At 39.6% G+C, this 26,766-nt stretch overlaps 2 protein-coding genes across 2 annotated transcripts in view; one reads left to right on the top strand and one right to left on the bottom strand.

Annotated features, from left to right (window-relative positions):
• LOC120428101 (uncharacterized) overlaps positions 1–26,766 on the top strand; it is a 581,627-nt gene that overhangs the window by 150,740 nt on the left and 404,121 nt on the right. The gene's annotated exons all lie outside the window — the stretch shown is intronic.
• LOC120427877 (A-kinase anchor protein 200) overlaps positions 1–26,766 on the bottom strand; it is a 146,323-nt gene that overhangs the window by 108,572 nt on the left and 10,985 nt on the right. The window contains exon 2 of the mRNA XM_039592839.2: positions 21,171–21,186. The gene's annotated coding sequence lies outside the window, so the exon portion shown is untranslated. The remainder of the gene's footprint in view (positions 1–21,170; positions 21,187–26,766) is intronic.

The following is a 26,766-nucleotide window of genomic DNA, read 5'->3' as shown; positions in this document are numbered from 1 at the left end:
ACCCGGGGTTGTGGTTGATGTCCCCAGCCCCAGACCGGACCGGAGCCGGGCCACCCCCGGGTCTAGCTCGGGCTGCTGCTTCTTGTTGTTGCTTTTTTTAGGGCAGAGTGCAGGGTGGTAGAACTCAACCAAAACCCCCTTCGTTGCTGGATTTTGAACAACAAATTTGAACAGGGTGGCGAATTGGGGAAAATTTGTTACAGTGGGAGTTCGCTAATTTGAGTGGAACTAAATTTGGAACAGATAATACAATATTGTATTCGAATATTCGTACATTCGAAAACGAATGACAGCTGACAGAAACTACATTAGAACAAGGAAATTCTCTTTCCCAGGTAGCAAACTTATGAAACAACAGTTCTAATCACCATTAATTAAACATTTTCAGTTAGACAGCCAGTTGTTACAACTGCTGTGTAACGTACTTGCTACTAGTGCTATTACTTTTTGTAGCCTTAGTTTATTGATAATCATAAAACAGTTTTATTTTGGGAAGTTGCTTAAATTTTGGAAAAAAACTTTTTTGTATGGATCGTGGACAATCGCCATAGCTCAGTTCAGTCACGATGTATCTTCATGAAACTTTCAGGAGTGATTGAAAATCATCTTTTAATTTGATTTTATCAATTTTCTGTAATACGAAATTTTGTGTTTTTCTACATGTATGTAACCCCTTAATACAATGGCAAAGTCTCATGAAACTAGTAAAATCACGATTTAAAAAAGAGGTCATCTTTCTAAAGAATTTTGAAGATTTAAAATTGGCTAAAAATGGATATTTGGAGAATTTTTAGACCGAAGACTTTCTAAAGGTTGCGTCTTAGAGGGTTGATATGGTTCTTTCACCTGTATAGATTTCTCTTGTAAAGACAGTTGCAAAATTGCGAACCAAATCGACGCTGCCGTACTATCTTGTCGTATGTCGCAATTTGACGTTCCGAGATAAACGCTTTTTGATGTTTTACCTTGAATAAACAAAATTGAGAGCACGCAATGCAAACAATAACAAACACGTTTTGTTTGGTTGACCATTCTGTGCATTGCCCCGAAGTTTGGTTGTATTTGATTGCCGGAGACCCGAGTTGTAATTAAAAATGTTTACGGTAGTCGGGCATGTACGTGTGTCAAACGTGTTCTGACCTGAAATCCCTTTGACCAGTTCTGCCCATAATTGAAAATTCGGCTATTATGCCAAATCAAGTATTCCGAGAAAAACGCGTTTTAGTGTTTGACACAAAATATTAGCCGTTTGGTTTTTCACATCGGCAGCCAAGTCTAGACACTATTTCAGTAAAATTCAAGTTCAGGAGGTTGCGTTGGAACGTCCTCTACCATCTGGTGCTAATATCTCGTTTTTGCCAAAAGTGGATATTAGCCGTTTTTTCAATGGTGGGCAGAGTTATCGCACTTACATCAATTTTCAGGCTGTGTCAAGATAGCACGACAAGAGTGAAACTTCTTTTATATAAAAAGTGACAGTTTTTTTTTCGATTTTTATTGAATACATCAGGATTGAAATCAAATTTTGGGGATCTGTGAAGGTCAAAAGTTGAGGCATTGTAAGCTGCACAACATGGCGTTCTTAATTCAATTTGGCCTAAAATGCACGTACGACAAGTTAGCACGACGACGACGAAATCAAAACACAAAAAAAAATATGTGTCTACAAAAAATAATTCTCAGGACAAAAGCTTATTTTTTTGGAGACATTATTATTCGTTTCTTCTACTGATCATTTTCATTTTAAATATTATTCGATCACCCCAGCTGAGTATGGCCACGACCAGCAATCGCTAAATGCAAACAAAGGTCTTTCATGAATGAGTAAAAATAGAACCGATCAGTCACCCTGCAACCCAGCGGAGAACCAGTCAGTGTGCTTCACGCGAACAAGCGCATGAATCAGCGCAAAGTATCAGCGTTCGGCACGAGGTAGAAGAGAGCCGTACTCACACCAAAACCGGCCCAGAATCCCCAAAGGGGATTCGAAACAGTACTCCGACTCCGATGTGTTCGAAGTTGATGTCCGCACACCCTCCGGGGAGGCAGACCGATTTCGGCCAATTTTACCCCAATCAATCGGGACGGCCCTGCGGCCTTCGGCCGATCCTCATCAGCTTCCCCAAGCGATATCGAAAGTTTGTTCTGGTAGCATACATTATGAACCTTGGCCAATATAGTGTGGCATCATCTGGAGTCGAGCGCATTCCAAACCAACCTGCATGGATGCATTATTGCTGGAGGAAGTTCCACAAAAAGAAAAAGATTTTAATCAAAAAATTCTTCATCAACGACCGACGAGGACCATTCTTCCGGAGAGCTTCCGCAAAACTCACGCGCCCCAGATATTGCCGGGCTGGGCACAATGGTGTGCAGTCGGTTCTTGGTTGTTGCTGGTTGCGGTATCAATTTGTTATAGTTTTTCCTGCGAGAGGAAGGCACGTTATAATGGGGAAAATGCCATTCCAGCGCAGACAATGTTGTGCGATGGAGGAGAGTTCTTTTGTTGGAAATGTGCGCGGGTTCGGTACGGATCTTGGAGTCTTGCCAACATTTGATGCGCTGAAGAACAAAGAGTGACGACTAGCTAATCGGTTTTAGTGCGGAAACAGTTCTGCGAATTTGAAAAATTAGTCAATGTCAGATGTGACAGTTGGTAATTAAATTTTGGGAAAATTCCTGAAAGATTCAAATGGAAATTGAACATCATAGTTCGGGACGACTACAATAAACGAGACTTTGCTCCTCAAAACTTGTTTGACTACACGACATCGAATCCTCTCCGTGTTGTTGAAGCACTTTAGCGATGGCAGTGGTTAACGACGAAGTCGTCCTGTCCTGAATCCACGCGTATTACTTAACCAGCATCCCGTTGCATGGGAATAGCTTGGAAGGGTCAATAATTGTAATTTCGTCACACAGCGTCTAATTTAAACTCATTTACTATTCATGAACTTAATTTCAACCAAAAGGGTAGCATCTCTTTAAGAAATCTGAAAGCAAACATAACCCAACCATACCCTACCTTCAGCAAAACACGGCTGTCCCCAGATGCTGTGGGGCTCTTGAAGGGGCAGAACCTGATCGCAATCAGGTGTACACTCCGGTTATGTCTGACAGCTTACGGAGCAGTTTTTCTTTTCTTCCAGTTTTTTTTTTGTGATCCCATGAGTGTGTCATACACACAGCAACTTTCGAGCAACCCGTGTGTGCCCTGATGGGGAAAACGACTTTATCGACACAGGATATGCGATATTTTTCTGCCGGTCGTCGCCGTATCACCTGCTCCTTTTGAAGCATTTCTCTCTTTGCTGGGGCATGGTTAAAGGCTGAAAACGTTGAACTGGAGGTTTTGTTTTTAAACATGAAAGCATGGCATCATCACCAGCAGTGTAGGGTTATTAAGTTTGACATAAGTTTTTTTTTTTTTTGAAATTATGCAATAAAACAGTTCAGGCATAATCATAGGCATAATTTTTTCGAATGGTTCAGCAAATTTCCTATAAAGAGTTATAGTTAATAGTTAATATTTAAAAGGACCAAATTTTACATCTTACGTTATTTTTAATGTTATTTAAAAAAAAGTTAAGAAATTTGTACGAATATTTCAGTGATTGGACACTCAATAATATTCTAACTGTACATGCACAGCAAAAAATCCGATGGTAAAATCGCATACAAAAGCATGTACATCACCTTCGTTAAAAAAACTGGGGTCAATCAATGGGGACACATGGGGCGAATTGGGACAGCAGTTTTAACCATGTTAGAGCACAATATTTTGATTTTTCTGGTTGGTTTCGGATGGAACAGACTCAGACCAACAAAATGTGTACATCCATTTCCAAATTTAAAAGCTTAAGTGCTCTAAAAACTGCTGTCCCTATTCAGACTGTAGTCCCGATTCACCCCAGATTACGGTATTACACACTGCATGTACAATTTTTGCAAACAAACAAAAAAGTTGCAGCCGACGGGATTCAAACCCAGCACCAACAGTAAGGACTGGTGCCTTAGTCCACTCGGTCATCAGACCGATGTAAAGTTGTAAGGATAAACGCATATAAGAGCTTGACATTTCGGTCAAGTAGATTTCCCATACTGATGGGCTACATATTTCAGGTTGTAAAATCACATAAAATTGCATAACATAATGCAATATTTATTTTACACCCAGGCCTTTTACACGCAGCTGGATTACTACTTTTTTAGCTGTGTGGCTAAGGCATTCCTTAGGCAATAATAAGTACAGTCATCCCACATATTCGGAACGGTTTCCAGATCGGCCAATGTTCAAAAAATCATAGCAAATCGATAATTGAACTTAATGACTCGCTTTTACCCTCATTTGAAAGCTTTTCTTGCGATCTTTCGAATGCTGTATCGAACATCTGCAAATTTTAACTTTTGTATGAAGTTTTTGAAGAATTACTTTGACCCTTGAAATCCACAAATTCGGAACACTTTTTTCTTACGAATGTAAACAAACTTTGGATCTCTCCAGGAGTACATATTTATTATAAAATAATGACTTCACACACTGAAACCAACGAAACTCAAGCTTAGTGATGTTTTATACATGGTTTGATAACTTTTTTTGTGAAAATATCAGTTAAATTCAGGTGTCCCACAATTGTGGGAGGCACAATAACATCCCACAATTATGAAACAGGCCATTTGGAGGCAGTGTTTTGCTGCTCTGGACAAAATAGTCTTGGAATGAAGTTTTTTGTTCAAAAAGTACTACTTTTACTAGTGAAATAGCAACATAATGTCCAAATGAAGGTTCTAAAAATAGTAAGATCGACAGAAAAGCTACTTTTGGCATGCTATTGACAAATTATCATAAAAGTGTTCCGAATTTGTGGGTGTTCCGAATATGTGGGATGACTGTAACTGTGCCAATTTTGAGCCAAATCGGTCAAGGTTTATGGGTGTCTTTTTATCGTTGAAGTTTATGTAGGGAAAATCCGAAAATGTATGGAGAAAAACATCGCTTCAAAATTTTGGCAGCAGGTTACGCAGGTCTCGCCCAAAATTGCCCAAGTGTGAGATTCATCTAAGAAATTTAATACGATGGTCCGAGTTGCCTGATGAGTTATTAGCAATACGATGAAAAAAAAATCAGCTAATATAGGAACTTGATAGTATATAAGGGGTATATAGAAAATACTTTAAAACAAATATTTTTTACTAAAAAATCACAAAAAATCAGGATCAACTCGGATCGTTTTGCACCCTTCGGCAAAGTTGTAGGGATTGAATTTCCTACAAGAATCTCTCGCTTGGAAAATTTTGTGCGAGACCCGTGCCACCTGGTACAAAAATACTGAAACGATGTTTTTCTGCATACATTTTTGCGATTTTCCCCATAGAAAATTCAACGATAAAATGCGCCCTAACCTTAACCGATTTGTCTCAAAATCAACACAGATATTTATTTTTGCCTAAGGAATCGAGTCAGAGGGTGTCCATAATGTTTTTTTTAATTGTCACCCTAATGTACATATATGAAAAAGAAAATCTAAATAAATAACAAAGTTTGAAAAAAGCTGCGCAGATATCGAAATTTTAAGTTTTGAATAGGATTTTCTAGAGAAATGTTTTTGTGCATTTTTATAATATTTTTTTCCGAAAAAAACTAGGTGCTTTCTAACCACTAAGACAGAAAGACGTAATTATATTTTTTTTAATCCATCAATCACCAATTTGAAATCACTACAAAACACTAAGAAAGGCAAATTATAAGCATTAAATAAAAAAAATATGCTGCTTTAAAAAAATAACGTTACACAAGTTTTCAAGTGTTTTCAATAAAAAATGACCTTTCTCTAAATAATGTTATTCCGATTTCAGTAAAATTATTTCTGTTTATTGAAGTTTATACTATTTATTTATAGCTTGTTTAATTATTTGACACGATTTTTTTCTTTGAAATCCTTTTGAGAAGAGTTGCCAATTTAAATAACTTTTTTTTATAAGAATAAACATAAAATCGAAAGGAAAAGTTATAACATTGAAACCAGTTTTGACCTTAAATTGATTCTTAGTTAAAGGAAACAAATCGAGATATTTTTTAAAGGTCCTATAAGCTTTTGTGTTTTATATGTTTACAGGACCTTTCTTTCAAACAAAATCTAGAAATGTTATGTACCTGAAACATATATTATAACAATTGACCACCCAACTATATTATTTTGATGAATAAAACAAATAAATTTGAATACACAGTCCTACGGAAATCCATACTTTTGGTGTTCAACCACGATACGATATCTGCATCCAGATTTTCTTAAAAACTTTATTTTTTTATTTTGATTTCTTTTCTTGACTTGCATTTGGCTTAGATTTACATCTCTTTCCGCTAACATTTGTATAACGTGTGGCAAAAGAGCATAGAACGTTCTGGGTTTTATCGCGAATATTTCAAATTTGAAACCGAGTTTTGAAGAGCTGAGGTGAAAGTGAAGAAAAGCGTCACCAAATTTATATTAAATCCATAAATGCAAAAAGTTAAATTGAAGTAAGTTTTCCCAAGAGATGCAAAGAATACCATTCAAGAAAGAAGTTTCTCGACAGCACAAAAAACCGCAACGAATAAAGGGAATAAATTTCGCAACTCCCACGCACCCCCCAACGTAATCAGCTTGGACTGTGCTGAGCTGATTGGGGCACGACAACTCCAAAGGGAGTCCTCTTAACTGGGCGCCATCTTTTTGCCCACGGGGTACGTACAACTCCTCGAAGGAGGACTGTGTCGTGCATCCTACGCTGCTGGCTGCACCGTAATCTGAACAGGACTCATTACGACAGATGGAGATTCCGCTCTCATCGGGATGAGAAATCGACCCGAGATACGGCTTTATAGTTGGATGATAATAATAAATGAAAGTTTACGGTTTGAAATTTCTCGTCGTCGAATAGCTCCGAGTAAGCCTACCTGTGAGAATCAATAACTATTGGATTATTTCCAGAACGTGCCTCCTCTATCGTAGGTCTAGGCAAACGTTTCACCATCGAGTGTTCAAGAATCGACCCAGGCACAGGAAGCCATACAGCCAATGATTCCAGATTGATGATTAATATTCAAAGTGCATCGCTTCACACCAAAGCCCGTCCAAAGATGGTGAAGGAGGACAACGCTGACGGCTAACAAGCTGGAGCTCTTGCGCGAATAGATCTCGTCGAAACCTTCTGCACCTCATCCTCCTCCTCCTCCAAGCTAGACCTTAATCCTAAAATGTGTTCTTCTGGTGGTGCACACATTTGCATCATCAACGGATGCACACTCCTTGTACCCGTGACTCCAACCCAGCAGAGTGCGCTTTGTTTGACTTTGAAAACGACGACGAAGAAGAGCTCTGGGTGTCATTACCCCTGCCCGTTGTGGTGGTGAGATGTGCAAATACTCGGGGTTGGGCCTGATGTGGCCGCCAAATAAGGACATTCTGCCTTTGTTTATCTAGATACGACGGCGAAGGAAGACTACGACCAACACGGTGAAGCAGACTCACCGGTGTCATACTAACTTACTAATATAATCGATTGCACCCGCAGCTCGCGCGGTGGCTGGTTGGATGGATGAATGGTGCCGGCTTTGTATGATGAACCTGCGGTGCTGCACCTTAACCGAGATCTGTGTCTCCGATTGGGAAGGTGGTGTGTACTCGGGTCTTGCGAAGTTGGTACACTGCTTTGGTTGAAGTTGTTTGCCATTGTATGTTAGATGGTGCGCATTGGTAAGATTACGATATCAACGATCTTATAGACAAAACTCAAAGGAAAGTTATTGCTTGAAGCGTTGAAAGTTTGATTTATGCATCGAAAGCTTATTTTTCAATCAATTTGTCTGACCATAAAGTTACTTTTCTTTATTCATTTTAGGTGGCAAAACAATCATACAATTTGTGAAATTTGTTATTTAAAAATCAAACGCAATCTAACGTTGATGCTTTACTTTTCTTTTCCCATTTCTTGTTTTTTTGTTTGTTCAAATTGCAAACCTTCTCGAGCATACTTCTTTACAAATCAGAAAATTGCAGGCAAATCTTCATTTTTTGTTATTGGCTTCTTGTATTATTTTTCCAAAATATAAAAAGGTAATTCCTGGACAAAAAAGTTACTTACACATTTAGAGTGCAATGCAAGGTAATATCTGAGATCCGACCTCCACAAAGTTCATAAATAACACTTAAGTGCTTATAACTTTTGATAGGGTTGTCAGATCTGCAATCTATTGAACTCGTTGAAAAGGTATTTTAATTACCTACCCAACGACAAGTCGCATGATAGATCCGGACAACGTTTTCATCGAAATATATGAGATCCGGCCTCTAAAAACTTCATATATATCACTTAAGTGCTTATAACTTTTGATAGGGTTGTCAGATCTTCAATCTTTTAAACTCGTTGAAAAGGTCTTTCAAATACATTTTCTAAAAATGTATAACATGACGAGATTTCTTACAAAAACCATCCTGTTTACAATCTTCCGGGCTTTTGTCAAAATCGTTTTTTAGTATAACTTTTGAAGTACTTAACTAAACTTTATCATTTTCAATAGCGACTTATGGGACCTCAAGACGGATTAAATGAGACCAAAACGGTCCAAATCGGGTCAGCCAGTGCCGAGATAACTCAGTGCAAATTTTTTAGATCAACATCCCACCACACACACAGACATTTGCTCAAAATTTGATTCTGAGTCGATATGTATACATGAAGGTGGGTCTAGGAGGTCAAATTGAGAATTTCGTTTTTCGAGTGATTTTATAGCCTTTCCTCAGTAAGGTGAGGAATGCAAAAACAGCTAGTTGTTTGACATGTTTACCATAAAATATGACCAAAAATCAATATTCTGGCGTTTAGGTTCAATTTGTGAGATTTTGGTTAGGGTGGTACAATACACCATTCCTTTGAAATTGCAAAAATTGCTTTGATAATAAAATTGCATATTCTTAACTTTAAACTATATTGCCAAATCGTATTGTTTTCAATATGGGAAATATTTGTTTTATAGAACACTTAAAGTTCTCGAAACGACACATAAAAAGCTGTTTTTTATTTTGACAGCTCTCCATGCAAAAGTGCTATAAAAAAGCTTAAAAACGTGTTTTGCTAGGGGACCATCCATAAACCACGTGGATGTTATTTTGAAAGCTTTTTCTATATAATGATTGATTGGAAGGCACGGCGTCGTGTACACTGTGCATTAATTTTGTATAGAAATTGCCTTTTACAAGTTTTAATACCTTGAACCTTGAACAATTGAAGTTTGTTTTAATTTTTACATTGAAACAAAAATTTCAAAAGAAAATTAAACTTTTTTCAAAATATCATAAACACGAAAAATCTCAGTAAGTAAACATCCAAGCTGAAACCAGCCAAAAAATTTTTGGACATGACCCCGACGTGGGCGTGGGGTGTCCGAGACTTCAGCGGGCACTTATTACTCCAATCTGTAATAACAAACCCATCTATAGCCATCGTTTCTACGAGTATTTAATTACTGCCACTATCCATTCAACACCCCGAGATACAACGCATAAAGCAAGCGTCGCACTGTAATAATCTTGACAAATTTTCCCATAACCATGCATCGATAGGGGCCAAAGTGGCTAATGTTTACCAAGACAGTTCGCTTTTATCGCATGCCATTAGGCGACCGTATCGTGTTAGGGGGAAATAAAACGCGACTAGATTCCAATTCTGACGGGGAGGAGGAGCCGTGTTGGAGGGCGAACTCGACACCCCGTTCCTTAAGGACCACCCGCCCCGTGTTGACTGTAATCATTTCCAGATTCTGATCTTTGAGTAAACACAACGCCGCCGAATTCTTCAAAAAACTTTGACTTTGCATATTTTTCCTCAATTTCAACAGTTTGCGATGTGAAACACTGTCCTCTGAGTGGATTGACGCGACCCCCTCGCAAATTTGCAAGCAACAGAGTAGTAAGTAATTTCCATAAAATCTTTTCGCAAACGAGGGGGCCTGGTTTTCGCTTTTGAGTCAACTTGGAAAGTCTATCAGAAAACGATAAAATTTTCCATTGCTGTACGAACGCCGCAAGATGTGCTCTCCAGTGTGTGGGTGCAATATCTCCCCCATTTTCATCTATTATGGCACCAGAATGCGTGACAGTCTGGCAAGTTTCGATTTCCCTCTCTAGAATGAACGAGACCCTTTTTTGCTGTTGGAAGTTTTGTTGTTATAGTCTGGTGAACGAAACTAAAATCTTTTAATTAATATTTGTACTAGGGTGCTTTGCCTTTCGAGAAACATTAATTGTTGTTATCAATTTTTTAATTGGAACCCCAAATAACCAGTTAAAAATTAACAAGAGATTGTTTCCTGAACAAGAATTTCCGGAAACGATGCCTTCCGAGCCAGCATGCTATGGGATTGGTTTTGAAAAATATACCCAACGACGTGCCTTCCGAGCAACGATGCCACGACAGGAACTTATTTAAGCAAATTAAAACTATATCTCAACCGGTACCAGTCTTTCACTTTAAATTATCCGATACCATCCACACCCCCGATAACTGAAGTCTCGTAAGGGGCATTCCCCAGACAACCCCAATTGATTGCACTCCCTTCCAAAGTCGGCTTGTAAAAGTGTGGGTGCGTAAACCTACGTTGGTATTGAACAAACCAAGGGGGTTATCTTCCAACAAAACAGAGTCGAGCAAATTATGCACATGTCGCCCCACGCGCTCAAGGGGTCGAATTGCTTCTGCTGTCTGGTCGGTCAAATCTAAGCTATTGATCTGCACTGGATAGAACAGCAGCAGTGGAAATGCGTCCAGTGTGTTTGGTTGTATTTGTGCGAGATGCCCCACAAAGTGGAAAACTCTCCAGCTGGAAGGTGTGAGTGGCGTTAGCCCTTCGGTGGCCGAAATTGGGTTCTGTGAGAATGAACCGGCCAAATAGATAGAGATTGTCGCACGTTCGACAGCTACACTGTCCATTTAACAGAGTTCAACTGTATCTGGTAGTATACTGAACTTCAAAGTCTGGCACTGACTGGGTTAATGAAAATGGGGGATATCTCTGGGTTATAAACAACACCAACAACGCAAAGAGCGGAGAGCTGCACCACCATGGTGTTGTTGTGGAACGCGTGGCTGCACGACGCCGAACTGCGGGGAAGAACTCTGGCCAAGAAGCGGCGAGTGCAGCAGCAGTTCAAGCAAGATACACCGTGGAGCAGAACATCGCAGTGTCGGAGTAACGGGGCCCCCGTCCAAACGAACCAGTTGGGGGTGGTTGGTTCAAACCCCGGGGCGGATCGGGAGGAGGCTTGGACGAAGACCCTGACCGTCACCCTGGGCTATATGAACAGACGACGAGGGTCGACGAGGAGACTCGTCGAGCGTGTCGGGCAAGAGGCGAATGAATTATGCGTATTGTGTTAGTGTGTCGAATATGTTGCCAAGTTTTTCTCTTTTTCCCGGTCGTCGGACTGGTGTTGGCTGGAGCACCGACCGGTTCTGCGGTGTGGGTGCAGGCAGGCAGCAGCAGTTTTGACAACGTTCAAGGGCTGTGTGGAACCGTTTGGTTTAGAACGAGTGTGAGTGGGGCTATCGTATCGTTTCGATTGGGGGAGGAGGTTAAATCATTTTTCGCATTGGGAATTTTCTGTTTGAAGTTTTACCGATTTGGGATTGAAATGATCGGATTCAATTTGTAACATTCAATCAGGGCACAAAAAACGATAGAAATTTACCCAATTTGAATTTGTGGACTAAACAAAATATGCACATCCACTAGTAGTGGCTAAGGCTGTTACAAGTATTTTTTAAAGTTTTTGTCACCCCCCGCCCCTTCAAAATTGGCCCGAAAAATCAGGGGGCAAAAAAAATATTTTTACAATAAACTTCAAAATTTCAAGGAAAATTCAAGTGCAACCAGCTGAAATCAAATTAAAATACATTCTGCTGCGTTTAAAATCATTTTTAGCATGTTTGGGTTTATTAAAAAATCTTAAGATTTTTTTTTAAAATGCAGTTTAAAACACTTTTTTCATTTAAATGTGAAGACTATGGCCCCCCCTCCCCCCCCCCCCTTGACCTCGGCCAGGGCCGAGGGACAAAAACTTTTTTAAATATTTGCATCGGCCTAAGAAACAATAAAAAATCTTTTGCATCCATACAAAATTTGTACATTACAGAACATGTCAAAACTGGTCAAACGAGTTTATAGTGGAGCCAAAGGGTCTCAATGACATCGCTAAATATGTACCTTAATCGTGAACTTGGTAGAATTGTGATGTTACGGCGATAGACTTCAAGATCTGTAATCCAGAATAGTTAGCAACTCGGAAGAATGCCGACCTTGAAGGGTTTAAAACAGAATTAAAACAAATATTTTGTAGAATCAACGATTCAACATATCTGACAACACTTTTTCCAGCAAGAGCCACTAATTTACACGAGCACTTCTCCGAAATCGTAACAATCATTTCAAGCCCCGACTTAGTCACCTAAGCCGTGTCCGCAAATTGTGACTAACCGGATGTTCTTACTTCCATTGACTGTGTGCTGTTTTATAAGCTAGTAAACAGAAATAGATTTATTTTAATATTTTCCACACACACACACACATCCTCACAAAAGGCCCCCACTGACTGTTCCACATCGTCATCATGGTGTAAAATATGGCAACATTCGCCCGTTGTATCCCGACCATCCCGAGTAATCCCGAAAATAAACAAAGACGGATTATGCGGGATTTCGTGTCTTATCCTTTGCCGACCTGTTTTTTTTTTGCTCTCGTTTTGGGCAACAAACGGGTCCGAACCACCACAGCATGACACATCTAGGGTAACGTGTCAGTTGTGGGTCGGAGGGTAATTTTAGGTGAAGGGTCGAACTCGGTGTTGGTAGGTTACCCTAGAGTAGATTTGCAGTGGCACTGAAAGCAACAGACAACACGAACTCTTAGGCGAAAAAATATGAGTGCATACAATCACTGTTCTGTAATGTTTATCTGTACGGTGTTAGGGCAAAGGCAACTACAGTTCGTCGCTGTCGTGCTATCTTGTCGCACGTGCATTTTAGGTCAAACCGACAAATATCCGTGCATTGTTGGCACTTTTCATATGAAAGAAGTTTCAATCTTGTCGTGCTATCTTGACACATCCTACAAATGGGTGTAAGTGCGACAACTAGGCCAAATGAAATTTAGACAGAAGACGTTTTGACACATATATACAGTATGTAAAAAAAGTATTTACAACCCTTGGGCACTATGCACATTTTGTGATGAAACATGTAAAAAAATTGAAGTTTGACAGAAACCTAGTACTACGTTTTATTCAGAAACTCATGCCAAACATTTTGCTACAAAAAGCTCATGAAAAGATGATTTCTATAAAAAGTTATATAACAAATACTATTACGAAAATAAAAAAGGTGCAAAAAAAGTTTGTACACCTTTCGAAAAATTAACATAAATAATGTTATTTGTTGACAAATCACCATAAATCCAGTCTCCCAACTTCAAATAGGCATCCTTGACTGATTAAAAAAATAATTTGGATTGAATATAAAGTTTAATAACTACTTAGTATAAAAGTTTATATAACTCTGGAAATTCTATATAAAACTTATTTAAACTTAATTTTGCAAACTTTTAATTCAAATAAGTGTCAATATATTACCATAGAATTGATAAATAAACATTTTGGAGTGGGTATAACACCGTTTAGGGGGTATTTGTATCGATAGAATAGATTTTTCGTTGGAATTTCGTACCAACCCGGAATTACGTCGTCGGAAAATCCGCCGGCATCTGAACCGGTCCACAATTCACAAGTCAACCTATGTGGCATCAGAAAGGGCATAAAATTTCCGATCTTTTGATACCCATACATCCAGGTTTTCTATAAAACCCACGTTTTTAAATACCTAAGCAAAAACGTTGTTATGGTTTCGTTTGAGCAATCTGTCAAAAATGTATGGAATTTCGTAATTTTTGTTCTCGTGGATCAAACTTACTTTTTGCCCAGGTATTTAAAAACGTAGGTTTTAAAAAAAAACCTAGATGTATGGGTATCAAAAGATCGGAAATTTTATGCCCTTTCCGATTCCTCATAGGTTGACTTGTGAATCGTGGACCGGTTCGGATGCCGGCGGATTTTCCGACGACGTAATTCCGGGTTGGTACGAAATTCCAACGAAAAATCTATTGTATCGATACAAAGACCCCCAAAACGGTGTTATACCCACTTCAAAATGCTTATTTAGCAATTCTATGGTAATATATTGACTAGGATGTAACAAAACCACACTATTTTGCGGGCATTTCAGGGGATGATCCCCTAGGTGTACTGAGTCAGAATCCCAAATATGAGCTCGATTGGTTGCGACAGGACCTGGCGCTCCGGCTTTAAAGTTTAAATGGGATTTAACCCGTGAAATCGGTGCGTTTTGGTTTTTGCCATTTTTGAGGCCTTCAACGATTTTTGGATTTTTCAAAAACCTCATGAGCTTATAGTTTAAGTTTCAGGGCACAACTTTGCCGAAGACTTGAAGAGATTTGATAATTAGTACTGCTTGTACAAATGATTTGAAAATAAAAAAACTTTTTGCCATTAATTTGTTTGATTAGTATTGGCAACACTTTCTTTGAACGCGCGCATCCAGAGCCAGGCGTCGTAACTATAGCAGCGAGAAAACATCCAGCGTACAACGGTCAAAGTTTGACACATGGAAAGAAAATGCTTTATTTGTGCTTACGTTTTCGATGGTGCCGGAGGATTTGATCACCGGTGCTGCTCTTTTAATCTGTCGTAGATTCCGGTATTCTATTTGGCAGTGAATCGCAGGATTTAGTTCTAAGCCCACCTGGTCCTGTCTCCGTGTGGATCTTTTTCGTCGCGACCAATTGTGGTGCTGGGGGACATGTTAGCGAACCTATGCTCGAACATAGTGCAATTGGTGTCTAATGAATTCGCAAAATATCTAGCCAGAGAAGTCTGCTGTATGAAAATAGTGTTTACTAATGTTGTCAATGCAATACATTAATTTGTTTATGACCTATTTTATTGCCAAATTGCCATAACTCTTTGATTGATTACAAAGCGAGTGAAAACTCTCACTAAAATGCGTGTCTCTCGAAATATCTTCCGGATTACGGAATATTCAAAATGCACACAACATCCGTGCGTATTAAAGCGCTTTCAAGACAGCCGCGTTAGGTTGCACTCGAGCAAGGTTTAGAATCGGTTCCAACCACTAGCGTGCCCAGGTTCTCAAGGAAGGTGGGGCAAAAATATTAGAGTTTTGAAAATTTCGTCGTTTATGGACACCCCCTGCCCAATTTTAGAACAAATTTCCGAGGATGGTGGGGCAACTGCCCCATGTTGCCCCACCCTGGGCACGCTAGTGGTTCCAACTGAACCCTGAGAGTCAACTGGAGAGCTTCTTGCAGTTCCATAAGAACTTTCGTTCTCAACAATCACAACAACAAAAACAACAACACGACGCTGGACAAATACATGCTGACGCATCGCGACGCACCGTAGCATGCGTTGCATAGTTTGCCGAAAGCGCGCATCAAAAGCGAGTGTTGCCAGAACATGTTTTACGTTATCAGAAAAACAAGAGAAAAGATTTTGTAAATTCTGTACCATTTTTCTGTGCGGTCAAATCTCTTCGCAGTCTTCGGCAAAGTTGTACCCTGGAACACAAACTATAAGCTCATGAGGTTTTTGAAAAATCCAAAAATCGTTGAAGGACTCAAAAAGGGCAAAAACCAAAACGCACCGATTTTACGGGTTAAATCCCATTTAAACTTTGAAGCCGGAGCGCCAGGTCCTGTCGCAACCAATCGAGCTCATATTTGGGATTCAGACTCAGTACACCTAGGGGATCATCCCCTGAAATGCTCGCAAAAAAGTGTGGTTTTGTTACATCCTAATATTGACATTTAGTTGAATTAAAAGTTTGGGACCATCCATAAACCACGTGGACACTTTAGGGGGGGGGGGGGGGTATGGCGATTGTCCACGACCCATACAAAAAAGTTTTTTTTTTGTATGGACAATTGTCCACGAGGGGGGGGGGAGGGTAACAGATTCCCAAAAAAGTGTCCACGTGGTTTATGGATGGTCCCTTTGCAAAATTAAGTTTAGATAAGTTTTATATAGAATTTCCAGAGTTATATAAACTTTTATACTAAGTAGTTAGTAAACTTTATATTCAATCCAAATTATTTTTTTAATCAGTCAAGGATGCCTATTTGGAGTTGGGAGACTGGATTTATGGTGATTTGTCAACAAATAACATTATTTATGTAAATTTTTCGAAAGGTGTACAAACTTTTTTTGCACCTTTTTTATTTTCGTAATAGTATTTGTTATATAACTTTTCATAGAAATCATCTTTTCATGAGCTTTTTGTAGCAAAATGTTTGGCATGAGTTTCTGAACAAAACGTAGTACTAGGTTCCTGTCAAACTTTACATTTTTTACATGTTTCATCACAAAATGTGCATAGTGCCCAAGGGGTGTAAATACTTTTTTTACATACTGTATATCCGACTGTTGTACACATTTTTTATTATAACTCAGGACCAAACTTAGGGACAATGTACAAAATGATCAACCAAACAAAACATGTTTGTTTATTCAAGGTCAAACATTAAAACGCGTTTTTCTCGCAACGTCAAAAGGCAACGTGCGGCAAGACAGCACGACAGCGTCGAGTTGGTCATAAAGTTGCCAGCGAATGTGTGTAGAAATTTGGTCGAGAACAAAATTTCTACAGTCAGTCCGTAGCAAAGATGCCAGGAAGGCAAAAAACTGCACATCGCTGAATATGTTTTATCTTTTGAGGCACTTTTCCTCGCTTCTGTATCAACAAATTTATTTGATATTGAAAGCGAGATAAAAATGAATGTAAATATTTGAAAGCCAAACACGTTTTGGCCTAAAAAGGAAGTAAAAACATAGCAAATGTTCCGCGGGAGGGAGAGAATTCTGGGTCCGGTGAGGAAAAACAAAAGAGCAGCAGTAAAAAAAAGCTGAATGTTTACTGGACAATAATTGTCCGGAATGTGCCACTGGTGGAATGTGTGTAGCAAGTGCTGTAGGTCGATGGCGTTTGGATGTTCGAAACAAATTGGCTTCCGTTATGTTTTCTATCGTTTGATCGAAATTTGAGTACTTCCTGGACTTTTTTTTTGGCTTTGTCTAGTGCTAGTTTTTGCTTGGTTTTGCAAAGTACCAAAGCATAGAATTTTACGATAACGTCGCATAGAAGTTCGGTAGCCAAAATTGCTCCATCCAGTCCTGAGATTATTTCGAAGTATCGTTCAATTCATAAGACTAAGGTAATTTTTATAACTTTTATGATAGCAGGTATTTTTTCGTATTTGTCATTAAGGCAAAATTTTATTTTATAGAAATTTTATGAAAAAGTATATAAAGTACGCATCGTTTTTCGACGCTTTTGCCTTTCTTACTAAAGAAATGTATAGGTTTTACTTTATGGCTGGACAACATTTCCACCATCGTAAATATTACAATTCAGCATAAATTTTCATCAGAAAAAACGCTAAAAAATCACACTGCATCGATTTTCGACGCTCTATCGATCCATCTTGACAAAACTCGTCTATCTCCCACCCTCGCATTTAAAAAAAATAAATTCCGTGGAGGTCGAGTGATGTTCGTCTATGGTAAAATTTTTCCAAATTTTGTGTCGCGTCCGATTTTGATTCTTCTGAATGCAGATGAAAGCTAGTGTGCTGACCCTGGGCGAGTTGCCGATCAAATTTCGAAATATCAATCTGTTTTCGGATGTGATAAGACTTTCCACAGTTTTTAAATAAAAATTAGATCAAAAATTGTCATATCCATATCTTTTATTTATCCCAAAAAATGATTTTTTCGAGCTTTACAACCTCCCAAACATTCATCAAGATTTGTAGTGGGGTTCTGTAGTAAGAGCCGTTTGATTAAACTACATTAGAAAAAAAATCCCTTTAAAAAAGGTAAAAGCCCACCAGGTGACCTTCGCCTGCATTTTTCGTATCCAATTGTACCCGAAATTTCTTTCTACATTCATAGTCTAGACCATGAGTGAGCATCTGAAACAAATTTGACATCAATCGGCAATACCGATCAATTTTTTAGAACGATTTACTTTTTGCTTTTCTTACTAAAGAAAGGTATAGGTTTCACTTTATGGCTGGACATCATTTCCATCTTCGTAAATATTACAATTCAGCATGAATATTCATCGGAAAAGTCGATTCGTTGTCTTCGGCAATATTGCAAATATTGTTCCGAACCAGAGCTGAAAATGTCAGGGGTCCTGACGCGAAAATCGGCGACGCATACACGTTTTTTTCAGATCCATTCACTGAACCGCAAAACCGTGACATAAACAAACCCGACTCAGTCGTGAGTACCCTAGCTCACTGAGCAGCTGCAATGCGAGGCAGTAGTCGACCAACGCTCATTCGACGTTGCACGCACACACATAAAGAAACAAGTTTTTACGCAAAAAGTTGGTATTTATGCGTGGAAATGTAATTTTGAATATAAGTTATGGTTGTTTTAAGTGTTTTGCACTGTCTAAAACCATTCAATTGTTTAAAAATAGTCAAAATAGTGTTTAGAGAGGATTTTACGAGTCAGTCATACGACACGAGTTGAGTGAGTGTAGCTCATTTTTTCACGTCTCTCATTCTCCAGCAGCCGACCAGCACGAGTCAGGCGGCAGTGGTTGAACGGACTCAGTAGGCTTACAGTAACATGCTAGCAGTGAACTGACATTTTGGTTTGCTTCATGTGTACGCTGGGTTGGAAACATTTTGCAGGCCTGTTCCGAACATTTCAGAAATGAATAAAGTGCCATCCCGTTTTGGCAACACGATTTTTCGACAAATTTCCTCTCGTCAAAAATTACTGATAAATACGACTAACATCATTTTTCTTCTAAATTGTTTATCGATAACCAGTCTGAAACTTCACACAATAATGAGCAAATAAAAAATTTACGTAGATTTTTGCAGAAATGTTGCGCGGAGTGTTTCATTTATGGATATGTTTTGCACGTCAAAAGTGACTGAAAAGTGTCATCTAATTATCTATAACAGTCAATATTCGTAGGGCAGTGCCGTAATTTTTTCAAGTATCATGTTTTTTTTTCAAAACTTTCAAAAAATGCCGCAAAAATGCTTGAACTTATGTTTAGATGTAAAATCAAACTATCAATCAAAAATTACTTTACAGAATTTTGATATTGTGCACCCTGTTTATGTTGCCAGCATGACTAAGCTTGACCATAACTAAAAATATGTTTTTCGAAAAGATCAGAATATTTCTTATAAAGTTACTCCCAGGATTTGGAAGATTGGTTTGATTTTTCTGAGATAATGCCTCCGAGAGCAAAACAAACAAACAGGAAAAATCCAGTTTTTTTTTTCAAAAAGGTTTAACAGAAATTTTTTTTTGAGTGTTTCGGTAACTGCCTTCTTCAGGGGAATCAAAAAAAATCTCAAAATAATCCAATTTTTTTGTTTTTGTTTTTTACGGGTTTCAAACTGTCTTTTTCTGTTCTCTCATTTTCAAATGACAAACAATATTTATTAATGGGTTACATACATGTAAATCGGCAAAAATGTCAGAGGTTAATTTGAACATACACTTAAACTTTTTGCAAAATCTGTTTTCTAAGGCATTAAAATATATATTTTCATCTATTTACAAAAAAAAAATGAAGACATTTGGTTGTATCATTGCTGAGATATAGCTATTTGAAGTTAGCAGTTTTAAAAATCTGGTGCCTCGATATCTCAACATTGCTTCGACCAAATCGGCTCAAAAGTTTGGTGAAGACTCATTAAACCGGTTCCGTGTGCATGACGAAGGCCGATTTTCAAAAAGCATGGCACAATTGTGGGCTTAAATCGTCTCTAACTCAGTTCAATCATGAAATATCTTCATGAAACTTTCAGGAGTGATTGAAAATCATCTTTTAAGTGGATTTAATAAATTTTCTGTAATATAAAATTTTGTGATTTTCTACATGTATGTAACCCCTTAATTTGTTAGGCAATACTGTCCTTATTAAATCTAAATAACAATTGTAACTATATTTAGTTTAAAGTAACAAATTCGAAAAAGTAAGACAAAAGCTTTCACCGTTCAAGTGTTTACTCTTCGCCTTCCAAAAAAGACCCTCATTATCAGTGAGAAACAATATCGGAATTTGTGCCTTTCTGCTCCCCCTCAAACCCAAATTATCTCTAGTCAGCATTTCCTGGGAAAACTCATCAAGTGTGGCTGACTGGCTGGATGGCTATCGATTCTGGGAACATTAAGCCACAGCCAGTGACAACAAACTCAAAGCTTCTAGCCTAGCCGACGATGATAACAATCCAGCTCATTCATCCACCACCACTCTCATCAAGACAAATTGTACCTCTTTCACGTTCGCCACTCTCTTCTGGGAGATAAGCTCCGGCTGCAGCTCATCGGTCACGTCCGAAAATTTCGGTGGAGGGTTTTCTGGGTTACTTGGTAGAGAATCTACTAACGTCCGTCAACGACTTGGCTTGGCTTAGACTTTTATGGGATTTATGATTTAAATGCAGCGCGTACTATCACGCACAGCAATTTTTCCATTCTTTAATATTTCCCTCTATGTGTGGTTTTTTGGTTACTTCTCCTCTAGAACAATGGCTTTTAGCTTGCGGGGAGAACGTTTCAGATAGCCCCGCGGGCGGGTTGGGGATCGTAAAGATTTGGGGCCCGCGCCATGCCGTGACGCACACGTCGTCGTTCTCACCCCAAAATCGGCGGTCCGCGGCGCGGCCAGATAAATGTAATTAATTTAACTCACGCAACCATCTTGCCCAAAGGGGTCTCTCTTGATGGGTTTGTTAATGTCCAGGCCAAACGGTTCCGATATGGGCGGCTGGTATTTACCTTTGTCGTCGTCGGTATGCGCCGGCGATGGTCGTGATAATCTTGCGAGGAATGCGCCCTGTTTGACCATCAAAATATGCGCGCGAACGATTGTTTCTTTGTGGGATTGTCAATAAAGGGTGGAACAGGATGATGAGTGTTTGCACAACGTTTTAGGAGGTGTTTGTAATTCAACGATCATACCAAGATGAAAACACTCTTGTTTTCTGCATTGAGGTTACATACCTTAGTGATGTCAATTCTGAAAAGAGAAGAAACGCTCAATTAGTACAAACTCTCGAAATATAACATTAATTGTTGATTTCATGAAAAGAATGCGTGTTTTCGCCTTTCTTACAAGTGCCCTTACAAACTGTGTACAAAGTACACGTATGCGACTGCCGGTGGGATAAAACCAGACAGCGAGATGAAAGAATCTAAGTCTGTCTATTCCTGTCAATATTTTGTTTTCACTAATCCAAAACGGAAGGAAGGATGCGTGGACATACCTTACCAACATTACAAATCTATTTATATCATAAAAAATGCAGACCCTTGGACAACAAGTTCCTCAACATTAAACGACCTCATTTTTTTAAAACCTAATCAGCAGTTCCGTTTGCGGAACCTATTACTCATTATCTGCACCACACAATCCGGTTCTTGACAACACACTCAAAAAGTCAACTCGACATTGTCAACCGTTTCCTGAGCGGTTGTCCCCTGTTATTTATTTTTTTCCTAAAATGCACTTTTATGCACTCTCTCAAGAGTGGTGGGTGACTCATTCCTGCGAAGTTTGCACCTTATGTTGCCAAAAAAAAGTGCACTTCACGTTGCATGCATGCACAAAGTCGCATTTATACCTTTAAATCCCCCACTGGCCAACATTTGCCTGCGCCACGTGTCTGCGTGTGTGTGTGTGACAGTGAAAATCGAAAAATACGCAAAAAAATAAATAAATAAAAAGTCGTAAAACGCCCTTTAAAAAGTTCACCTTCCTCGTCGTTTTTATGGTTTTACCTTCTTCGGTTGACTTCTTCTTTGTCCTGGTGGTCGTGCAAACAAAGTGCATTCGAGTGGTTCATTTGTGGGCTTGCCGGCTCGAATTTACCCCCAAAAATATAAAAAATACGGCCTGTGTGGCTGTGTGTGCGAAAAATAAAGAGGCAGCCACAGCAAACGCAGGGAGACACCAGCAGACATGTCATGCAAATTATGTACTTGGAAGCCGAGGCGAAGGAGATTTATTGCGGTTTTTTTCGGGGGTTTTGTATTGGGTTGTGTGTCCCACGCAAAACAAAGTATAATAAAAAGCGAAAGCGAAATTTTAGGTTATATTTTTGCATGACTTGAGCGTTTTTAGGGATTTTAAACTTAGGACTGTGTTTTGCAGTGAAATCGATTGCTCGATTCAAACATGGATTAAAATGCACTAATTTCGTAGGATGATTTTTTAAAATATGTACCGTATGTACCGGGTCATGCACAAAAAAAAAAACAAAAAAAAAATTGGTACATTGAACCACTTTGGAAAAAAACTAAGCGTTAAGAAAAGTTTAAACAGATGCACTACTCCAAAGGATTTTTTCCTGGATCACGAATAGTTTAACGATATTTTTTTGAATGGGTCAAAAACTATTAGTTAGCAGGTTTCTTGGTCTACATAATTAGACGCGTTTTTTTTTTTTTATTTGGACATTGGGTGGTCCAAGCCAAATTAGGGTGCTTCCAAACAAAGTAATTTTCAAAAAATAATAATAATAATAATAATGTTGTTTTAATCATAATCAAGTCAACTTATAATTTGGGCTGCGCCTTTTCGAGATATTTGAGTTTAAAATTTGCATCTTACTTTACTTTACTTTTACTGCTCGTACAACCTCCGGGTCATGAGCTGTCTCCAGATGCGCTGCCACTGAACTCGGTCCTGGGCTGCTGCTCTCCAATTCGGCTGCGGAACTCCCACACTTTCCAGATCTTCCTCCACTTGGTTCAACCACCTTGCACGTTGCGCCCCCCTCCGCCGCGTTCCAACCGGCTCCGAATTGAACACCAACTTCACCGGATTGATTGTCCGGTTCGGTTGGCGCGCATCCAGCGCGTCCGGCATTCCTGCGACGTGTCCGGCCCACCTGATTCGGCCAGCCTTGGCGACCTTCCGAATACATGGCTTGCCGTAGAGTTGCGCCAGCTCGTGGTTCATCCTTCTCCTCCATACAGTGTTCTCACGCACGCCTCCAAAGATCGTCCTAAGCACTCGCCGTTCGAAAACTTCTCAAGCATCGTCCACGTCTCGTGCCCGTAGAGAACGACGGGTCTTATCAGCGTTTCGTACATGGTACACTTTGTACGCCGGGAAAGATGACCAGACCGTAGAGTCTTGTGGAGTCCATAGTAGGCACGACTACTGGTGATGATGCGCCTCCGAATTTCCCTGCTGCAGTTGTTGTCCGACGTAACCAACGATCCGAGGTACACAAACTCCTCCACGACCTCGAACTCGTCCCCGTCGATCGTCACGCTCGGTCCCATGCGAGCCCTAAGGGACTCGGTTCCTCCTGCCAGCAGATAGTTCGTCTTCGCAACATTCACCTTCAATCCAACCTTATCCGCTTCCCGCTTCAATTCGGTGTACCTTTTGGCCACCTCCTCGAACGTCCTGCCGACAATGTCCATGACGTCGGCATAGCAGATGAACTGGCTGGATCGGTTGATAATCGTGCCCTGCATGTTGAAGCCCGCCCGCCTCATAACACCTTCAAGCACTATGTTGAAACAGAGGCCGGAGATACCGTCGCCTTGTCGTAGTCCCTTGCGCGATTCGATCGGGTCGGACATAGCACCCGAAATCTTCACGCTGCATCGTGCCCCATCCATCGTTGATTTCACCATTCTGATCAGCTTCCCGGGAAAGCCGTTCTCGTGCATGATCTTCCATAGCTCTTCACGATCGACCGAGTCGTACGCGGCTTTGAAATCGATGAACAGGGTTTTGGAGGATTTGGCGCAGCAAAAAGATTTGGTCCGTCGTCGATTTCCCCTCCACAAAACCGGCTTGGTACGTCCCAACGGAATCCCTTGCTCGCTCCGACAGGCGACAGAAGATGATCTGAGACAGCACTTTGTAGGCCGCGTTGAGAACAGTGATGTCTCGGTAGTTCTCACATTCCAACTTGTCCCCCTTCTTGTAGATCGGGCATATTACTCCCTCTTTCCACTCCTCCGGTAGCTGTTCTGTGTCCCAGACCTTGACTATCAGCCGGTGTAGACAGGCCGCCAGCTTGTCCGGGCCCATCTTGATGAGTTCAGCACCGATACCATCCTTACCCGCTGCTTTGTTGTTCTTCAGCTTCTTGATGGCATCCTTAACTTCCCTCATCGTGGGTGCTGGCTCGTCCTCGCCGTCCACCATACCGCTGACGTCGTTTCCCCCGTCGCCCTGGTACTCCGCCTCTGGGCCGTTCAGGTGCTCGTCGAAGTGCTGCTTCCACCTTTCGATCACCTCACGCTCGTCCTTCAAGATTCCTCCGTCCTTATCCCGGCACATTTCGGTCCGCGGCATGAAGCCTTTCCGAGATTGACTGAGTTTCTTGTAGAACTTGCGTGTTTCGTTGGAGTGATACAGCTGTTCCATGTCCTGGCACTCCAACTCTTCCAGGCGGCGCTTCTTGTCCCGAAAGAGATGGGTTTGCTGTCTTCGCAACTGTTTGTACGACTCCTTGTTCCCACGGGTGTTGTGCAGCAGCCACTTGTCCCGCGCTGCTTTCTTCTCGTCCCAAATCGCCTGACATTCCTCGTCAAACTCGGTCCACGTACCCGATGGCGCTCGATGCCGCTGCGTTGATGGCTGCTTCCATATGGCTCCAGCAGGCCTCCAGAGGGGCTTCAGCGAGCTCACCCTAGTCAACGCAGCTTCGAGTTCCCGCGCGTACTGGGTAGCGACCTCAGGATCCTAAATTTGCATCATTTTTACCTTAAAATGGCTGTAACTTTTGACCCTTTAGTCCAAATTGACTTGTCAGAAAATAAAAATGTTCGTTTTTAGAGCTCTAAAACTTAACGATGAATTGCTACGTCCAAAAAACTGATTTTTGAAGGTTTGTTCAGATCTGGAGTTTTTTTTGAAAAGGTCCAATAAACCAAATTTCCAGTTTTTGCTTTTTGGGTGTTTTTAAAACCGCCTTAAGTCAGAGGTATTGAAAAACACCCAAAAAGCAAAAATTGAAAATTTGGTTTATTGGTCCTTTTCAAAAAAAACTCCAGAGATGCTTTCTATATATTTGGTCGTAGAAGGCGTAGATTGCGAGATAAAATTTGGGTGCTTTCCACAAAGTTGCTTAAATTGGCGAGCCCAACATCTTCTTAGAAGACGAAAAAAAAAAACAAAAAATATTCCTGAAAAGTTAGATTTCCAAAATCACCCTAATCGTGAAAAGTTGCCCTTTTCCGTTTGCAAAAACTCTTCTGAAGACACCAAAGCTAAAAAAACTTCACCATTTTTCGGAAAATCCAATTTCCACTTAATTTTGCGATGTGAACCACTGTGCAATGGTAATTAGCCTAACATTTGAAAAATCGTTCAAATGTAAAAATACCATTTCCATTTTCCACCGCGTCTGGACCAAAGACTCTATGTCTTAACATATTCTTCTTTTTTTTTTTTTAAGCAAAAAACACAATAGTTTATAGGAACTGTTAAAAAAACTCTAGATTTATAGAATAGGACATATAGTTGTTCTCGACGATTTTGCAACAAAAAATCGATTTATTAACATTCATTTTTTGATTTGGATGAAACTGTGTACATGCATTCTCTTTGCCACAGAAAGTCAACTAATGATGCAATTAGTTTTTCCATACAAGTCTCCATACAATTTTGGGAGCTGGTCATACGAAATAGGTATGCAAATGTATAATGGAATTGTGTACCTTGAGAAGGGATTTGCTGATCGAATTGGTGTCTCAGGCAAAGTTGTATCTTATGTTTAGGACTTTTCAGAAACAGATACACAGAAAGAAAAATTCCAAGAAATTCCTAAAATACGATTTTTTTTTAATTTTCAATTTTGTTATGTTTTAGGGGACAAAACTACATCTTTTGGGCAATAGTGCGTGGAGGTGCCAAATCTGATTTTTGAGAAAAATAGTGTTTGTTGGAAAAAATCGAAAATCTGGACACAAAAATGATTAAATTTCATTTTTGAAGCATAATCAAATTTGCAATCGAAAAGAACTTTACACATTTTTTAAAAAAATGATCCGTTTTCAAGTTTTATAGCAACTTTTAGAAATAAATTCTCGATTTTTTTTTGGTTTTTTGAGATCGAAAAAAAATACTTGAATGAAAAGCACTTCACAAGTGCTTAGACACTTAGAGCAATTTATTTTCATCGATTCGAATTCTTTGTGAAGCTGTTAACTGCTCCTATTCGCATAAATGTCCCAAATGCATTTTCATCACTTTTGAGTTACGCGTTGATGCAGTTTGGTTCAAAATCGTGTGATCTTTCGGACAAAAAAAAGCTCAAAATAAGGGTTATGGCCATAGAATGGAATCAAGTTTTACCAAATCAATTTCTCATATTTTCATTTCAGGAATGTATTTTAGCAGAATGTTTTCCAAATTTACCTATGTTTGATAAGTATTAATTAATATGAAAATAATCTGCATGACGTTTCTAGAAACAGAAGCAATTTCAAATAGTGGTCAAACCATCCCAATTAACGCACTCCGGAAGTGTGTCATCGGTGCTGTCCTGAACACTTTTTAAACCTAACCAAACATTTCTCGCTGACATCTCCAGCTAACACACCCATTAACATAAATATAGATTAAAGT

Source organism: Culex pipiens, chromosome 2, assembly GCF_016801865.2.
Source record: "Culex pipiens pallens isolate TS chromosome 2, TS_CPP_V2, whole genome shotgun sequence".
In the NCBI taxonomy this organism is placed as follows: Eukaryota; Metazoa; Arthropoda; class Insecta; order Diptera; family Culicidae; genus Culex; species Culex pipiens.
The sequence above is the reverse complement of the archived record's forward strand: the minus strand, read 5'-3'. Positions and strand labels throughout refer to the sequence as shown.